Below are 7,281 nucleotides of genomic sequence, written 5' to 3'. Positions count from 1 at the left end.
TGGGCACAGTGGCTTATGCCTGTAATCCCAGCACTTTGGGAGGCCAAGGCGGGTGGATCACTTGAGGCCAGGAGTTTGAGACTAGCCTGGCCAACATAGTAAAATCCCATATCTACTAAAAATACAAAAGTTAGCCAGGCATGGTAGTGCATAGCTGTAATCCCAGCTACTCGGGAGGCTGAGATATGAGAATTGCTTGAGCCCGGGAGGTAGAGGTTGCAGTGAGCTGAGATCGTGCCACTGCACTCCAACCTGGGCAACAGAGCAAGACTCTGTCTCAAAAAAAAAAAAAATACCAATTTTATTTAATATTTACATGCACAAAGGTCTTCATAGAAAAGAAGATCCAAAGAAATGGTTAAATTTGGGGGGCTTTATACTATCTTAACAAAAGATAATAAATCATGGGGAAGTGATAAGAGGAGAAGTGTGGGCATCTAGGGGTAGTAAGTTTGCTTACCAAAGTTGAGGAGGTAGGGGCTGGTCATTTACGGAACATTAAACTCTCTCTATGGAACCAGGGGGAGGGCCTACAGGAATAAGTGTCTGTTGTGGTGTGTGCTTGTGTGGACGCTTAATCTGGGTGTGGGGATTTGGGAGGCCTCCTTACCTTCCCTCATTTTGCATTACTTTCTCTCCTCCTCTTCCATTTTCTTCTCCTCCTTCTCCTTATTTTTATTTTTTGGTATGTTATACATTGTAACTTCATTTATCTACAGATCTCTGAGTTTTTAAAAATATCTGCACCAGGCCAGACACGGTGGCTCACGCCTGTAATCCCAGCACTTTGGGAGGCCGAGGTGGGCGGATCACAAGGTCAAGTGATCGAGACCATCCTGGCTAACATCGTGAAACGCCGTCTCTACTAAAAATACAAAAAATTAGCCGGGCGTGGTGGCGGGCGCCTGTAGTCCCAGCTACTCGGGAGGCTGAGGCAGGAGAATGACGTGAACCCAGGAGGCAGAGCTTGCAGTGAGCCAAGATGATGCCACTGCACTCCAGCCTGGGTGAGAGTGCGAGACTCCATCTCAAAAAAAAAAAAAAAGAAAAAAAAATCTGCACCATTGAACATTTTTCACCCTCCTCCCTCTGTCTTACCCTTAGGTATTTCTTCAATACTATGGGAACAGCCTGTACCCAGAGCTTGGATCACGGGCTCCTCAGCAATCTGTACATGCATTTGTGTCACTGAGTAGTGCTAAATAAGATGAAGTGTTAAGATTATAGAGATCTGTATTAGGTTACAGATCCCGAGACATCATGTGAGGTGGTGTGACGACTAATGTTCCCTGGCACATTTTCCTAGCTTGGCCTTTCTGCAACCTGTGCAGTTTTCAAGGAAATGGCTGAGTGGTTCTGTTCTGGTTGAGTGTCAGGGAATGGGGACATGTTGGGAGACACCCATCTTATCTTCTTTTCAAATTGTGCTGAAGATCAGAAACAGGAAAAAAAAAAGTCCAGCCTGGCTGGTTGTTACCGTTGACATGGCATGTGAGCTAACTCGTGCTGAAATGCCCTCCTAGGTACAGTGATTGCTAAGATAGCTGGGCAAATATAGGCTCCTTTTTAGCTAAGTGTTTCCTTATATGGGGCTGCTCAATACTGAAAAGAATTGATGTTTTTACTTTTCTAGTGCCTTGAGTGCCCTGGTGTGGGAAAGCCCTGGGCTGGGAGCGTGATGCTGCTGAGAGATGAGCAGAGAAACTCGGTGGCTCTCTGCAGCCTGTCCCTGCAGAAATCCTGGCTGACTTCAGGGAGGGGAAGTGGGTGAGATCTCTTTGTATATCCTGACCTAATCATCATAGCCCTTGGCCCCTCGGTCTATGGCTCATGGTCTCTGTCCCTCTGTAGACAGTATGAGTTTCATCAGGCTGAAGATGGCTGATCAAAATAGCATTCTGCAATGAAGCCAAGGAAATATACTGAGTACAACGACACTCCTTTATTTTCAGTACAATGAAAATAAAATCCTTCTCTAATCATGAATTATTTTTGACATCTGAATCGGAGCTCACAAATCCCAGTTTGCAGAGCAAGTTTTATTTACTTGGATGGAGTGTGAAAGAGTCCTAGACCAGAGGTTTAGGAGAGGTGGCTCTGCTGTGTTTCAGGCTGGGGCCTGGGGGTGCGACTGGGCTATGGCCTGGTTAGTTGTAGGAGACTAGTAAGGGGCAGGGCGCTGCATCTGATGTTCCCAAAGGACTGAGGCAAGTGCTGAAGGGCAGGACACCCAGCAGAGCTCTGATAGGAATTGAGAGCATGACTATGGCAATGACCATGAGGGGGTGGCTGCTGCAAGCAGGGGGAAGCAGAAGGGCACCTCCTGTCCTAACAGGACATTACAGTGGGAAGCAGGAGAGGTTCCCAAATTCTGGCAAGCAGAGTGTGGCATCAGAAAACCTGGTTTTAGACAGCAGGGCTCTGCTGGAATTCAGGGGTGGGGCTCTGATTACCAGCAGGGAGATAGGAAAAAAGCCAGGCAGAACCCCAGTGCTAGACAGTGATGGGAGCACCGGCAGGGTTATCCAGACAGGGAGTTTTTGCCAAGTTTTCAGGGAACTTAGAGAGTCTTATCTTAGTGACCTATTATCAGAACTGAGGCACCGTGTCAGGGATAAGCTAGCCGCCACATTGACTTGAACCTGGAGTCCTTGAATCACTCCTTTCTCAGCCCAGGAAGGCTCAGCTGGGCTAAACCTGGAGGTGAAGGTCAAGTGGATGATGTGTGTGCAGAGGAAGCGAAAGAGGTGGGGCAAAAATGAGCTACAGATGCTAGGACCTTGCCTAAACCTGATAATTCTTGGTCTAACAGGGCTGTTGTGAGTTCAGCATTAGGTATGGCATATTAAAGCAATTTCAGAAAGAAAATTCATGTGAAAACTCAGGTCACATAAGAATGGAGGTTTTTCCATAGAAATTTTATAAGACAGAGATGCTAGGGTGTCTTCAAGCATAGAACTTTTGCCTTGGCTGTCTGTTTTTCTGCAAAAGCCCTTTCTTCCTCCTCTAGGCCTCTGTAACCCCTGCTTAGTCTACTGGTCTTTTATTATTATTATTATTTAGAGATGGGGTCTTGCCATGTTGCTCAGGTTGGTCTTGAACTTCTAGGATCAAGCAATTCACCGGCCTTGGCCTCCCAAAGTGCTGGGATTACAGATGTGACCCACTGCACCCAGCCATACTAAGCTTTAAAAACTCATTTCGGGCCGGGCGCGGTGGCTCACGCCTGTAATCTGAGCACTTGGGGAGGCTGAGGTGGGTGGATCACCTGAGGTTGGGAGTTTGAGACCAGCCTGACCAACAAGGAGAAACCCCATCTCTACGAAAAATACAAAATTAGCTGGGTGTGGTGGTGCATGGCTGTAACCCCAGCTACTGGGGAGCCTGAGGCAGGAGAATTGCTTGAACCAGGGGTCGGGGGGGCAGAGGTTGCGGTGAGCCGAGATCGCGCTATTGTACTCCAGCCTGGGCAACAAGAGTGAAACTCCTTCTCAAAACAAAACAACACAGAAAACCTAATTTCAGTAACCCTTTTCTGGAGAAGCCTTTTCTGCATCCCTGACCAGGTGGCATCCTGCTGCAAAGTTCTCAGCTAGCTGAGTTGGAATTTTATGTATTTTTGCCCTATCATTTAATTACTACCGACCTCTCCCACTGAAAGGCACATTTCCTGAGGATAGAGGGTATGTCTGTCCTTTTGTTTCTGTGTCCATAGACTTATCCCAGTGCCTGGTATATTTTAAGTGTTCAGTTAATATTTGTTGACTGATTGAATGAATATTTTGAGGGAAATAGAATTCTTTTTTTGTAGGAGAAAGCAGGAGTATTACTGATGGTATTTGGTATTGCAGAACACTTAGGAAAATAGACCATCCTAGAAACATATTTCAAAGACCCCCAAGATATCTGAGGAGACCAGACTGGAAGGAATTGTAAAGCCTGGAAATACTGGTAGCTATGTCCTTATATCTTTGGCCGAGATTTGACATGAAAATAAGCAAAGGTGAATCTAAATAGGTTTTTAAAGGAAATTCAAGTTCATCTGCAGGACAAATAGAGGGTACCACAGTCCTATCCTGTTTTCCCCTCTCCTTACCCCCTACATTGTGCATTCTGCATCCTGTCCCCACAAATCTATGTAAGTTGATACAAAAATAAACACCGGATGCATTCTTTTTTTTTTTTTTTTTTTGAGGATTCTTGCTCTGTTGCCCAGACTGGAGTGCAGTGGTGCAATCTCAGTTCACTGCAACCTCTCCCTCCTGGGTTCAAGTGATTTTCCTGCCTCAGCCTCCCGAGTAGCTGGGATTACAGGTGCTCACCGTCACACTCAGCTAATTTTTGTATTTTTAGTAGAGACAGGGTTCTGCCATGTTGGCTAGGGTGGTCTCAAACTCCTGACCTCAAGTGATCCTTCCACCTCGGCCTCCCAAAGTGCTGGGATTACAGGCGTGAGACACTGTACCCGGCCTAGATGCATTCTTTAAGGAGGAAATAAGTCATGCCCATAGCTAGAATGGAGGCTGTAGAGCGGGGTACCCCTTATTTAGTTTTGATGAATGTGATAATTCTTTGGTTTCCAGCAGCAGAATCTAACATTGGCCATGGTGTAAATTGCATAATCCAAGGGAAGGGTGGAAAGCCAGGCTTGGAAATGAATTAGAATGGGAACATCTCTATGTAGCCAAAACTACAATTTGGCCTTGCCTGGGTAGAGCTGTGTATGTATTTTCTAAAGGCCTATTTCATTTTTATTCTATTTATCAGGTTGCTTGGGTTTCAAGTTCTAAGAGAAAGCAGCTGTTTGGGTTGTTTTCTGCCCAGAAAATCTTAATACTTCCACCAGACTTTACCCAATGGGGAAGATAATTTCTTAAAAAAAAAAAAAAAGTGAGCTGGGCGCGGTGGCTCACGCCTATAATCCCAGCACTTTGGGAGGCCGAGGCGGGTGGATCACAAGGTCAGGAGATCGAGACCATTCTGACTAACATGGTGAAACCCCGTCTCTACTAAAAATACAAAAAAATTAGCCAAGCGTGGTGGTGGGAACCTGTAGTCCCAGCTACTCAGGAGGCTGAGGCAGGAGAATGACGTGAACCCAGGAGGTGGAGCTTGCAGTGAGCCGAGATCGCGCCACTGCACTCCAGCCTGGGCGACAGAGCGAGACTCCGTTTAAAAAAAAAAAAAAAAAAAAATGACGTGCTATTTCCTAAAAAAGGAAGTAGGAGTGCAGGGCACCATCAACAAATGAATGGATGAACAAAAGGTTGTATATAGAGATGAAATAGGATATTATTCAGCCTTAAAAATAATTGAAATTCTGACACACGCTACAATATGGATGATCCTTGCAAACATTATGCCAAGTGAAAAAAGCCAGAAACAGAACCAATACTGTATGATTCCACTTATATGAGGTTCCCAGAGTAGTCAAATTCAGAGAACAGAATGTAGAATTGTGGTTCCCAGAGTTAGGGGAAGAGGGGAATGGGAAGTTACTGTTTAATGGGAACAGAGTTTCAGTTTGGGATGAGGAGGAAGTTCTGGAGATGGTTGATGATAATGGTTGCATAACAATGTGAATTAATTAATTAATTTATTTATTTTGAATGTGTAGCCCTTTGTTAGCAACTAAAATAGAAGGTATCTGTTGTACAACATGGGTAGTAATTGACTATAACTGGAGATTTATTATCATACAGATCATTTATAAATGCAATTTCTTTATTGAAAAGCTTCCACCTTTTTGTTTGTTTGTGTACAATTTGCAAAACTATTCTGAAAGCGGAATATATGTGCACAAGTCTGCAAAGAGTGCAAATTTAGGATACGGTAAATGCTTTTCAAGTTACTTTCAAAAGCTGTCTGCCACAACTGAGCCTTTGCATTGTTATGTTTTTTGATCAAAATATTTTGATGCCAGCCTTCATTCCACTGCCCTAAACTATAAAGCATTTTTTAATGAGTTGAAATTAAGGAAGGACTATGCCTACTAGAAAAAAAGAGAAGAAAGTTCTATTACTTTGAGGTTTCAGAATCCCCCCAAACCAGGACCAGTATCTTGGTAAAGGCTAGGCTGGGACCCTGGACAGAGTATGAGAATGTGCAGGTGGCCTCCCCGAGGATTCAGAGCTTCAGTGGACCGTGAGTGCTCCAGCTGCGTAACTCACTGAACTGTCTTGCCAGTTTCTACACTGGCTTGGCTGGGCATAATTCAAAAAGGAAAAGCTCATATTCTTCCATTCTTCTGGAGCTCCGTGATAGCATTTAACACCCTAAAGGGATGTCTTCCACATATAGTATTATGGTGTTTCCTCAAGTAATTGCTAAAAGATACAGGGTCTAATTGTTCTATAATACTCATACCCATTTTATCTAGATATTCAACGGATCTATAAGTCTCCCCCTGGGATTCATCATAGTAACTGTAACGGAATGTTTGACCCCAATGGCAAAAATCAGAAGAAACCACAAAGAAATTACTAGGATCTGCTAGATATTTACTGAAGAGTTTTCTGAATTCCTGTTCTTTTGACTCACTCAGAGCTCCAACCAGTACAGGAATAATGGTAAACTCATCCTTATGGATTTCCATGGCTTTAGCTGTATAAGGCAAATGCATTTCAATACTGTGTTCATCTTTGTCTGCAGAGACATGCATTCAAACATTCCTTTCTTCCACAGCTCTCTGTAAATCTTTTGGTCAATACGAAGGTCATACAGAGGTGTCCTACCTATATCCACACTGGAAAGTGCACACTGAGAGAGGGACACATGATGAGAAGTCCCAAGGATGAAAATTCCCTGGGTAATAGACGGATCCACTTGTTTATAAGCATGGGTGGCACAAGACCCACAGTACGTATATCCTGCACGGGGTGCAATAATGGCTCTAGCAGGTCTTTTTGTAGACTGTACTTGTGAAAGCCAACCTTCTAGCTGTGTGTTCAGCTGTGGTCCTGAGGCAGAGTACCAGCTCCCAGAGTGTCTGGCTTCCCAGCGGACCACTCGGTTGGACATCTTGATGCCTGTGCCGCCTATGGTGCACAAGGATGAATCAACAATGTGAGTATATTTAATGCCACTGAACTGTCCTCTTAAAAATTGTACATTTTATGTTACGAATATTTTACCACAATAAAAATAAAGAGCCAGAGTTAATCAATGTCAAGACAAGGAGAATGGAAGCTCATGATCATTGTAAGAAAAGGCCACCTGGACACCTGGTAGAGTGGACTGGACACCTGCAAGCGCCAGCTTTTCTGTGTATCTTTGGGCAAG

The 7,281-nt window shown here is 44.3% G+C and overlaps 1 pseudogene; it reads right to left on the bottom strand.

Moving 5' to 3' along the window:
• Window positions 1-6,134: 6,134 nt before the first annotated feature.
• On the bottom strand, window positions 6,135-7,032 carry LOC100588550 (annotated as a pseudogene).
• Window positions 7,033-7,281: the final 249 nt, after the last annotated feature.

Source organism: Nomascus leucogenys, chromosome 3 (genome assembly GCF_006542625.1).
Source record: "Nomascus leucogenys isolate Asia chromosome 3, Asia_NLE_v1, whole genome shotgun sequence".
NCBI classification, from domain to species: Eukaryota; Metazoa; Chordata; class Mammalia; order Primates; family Hylobatidae; genus Nomascus; species Nomascus leucogenys.
Note: the sequence above shows the minus strand (reverse complement) of the source record. Positions and strands in the feature narration are given on the sequence as shown.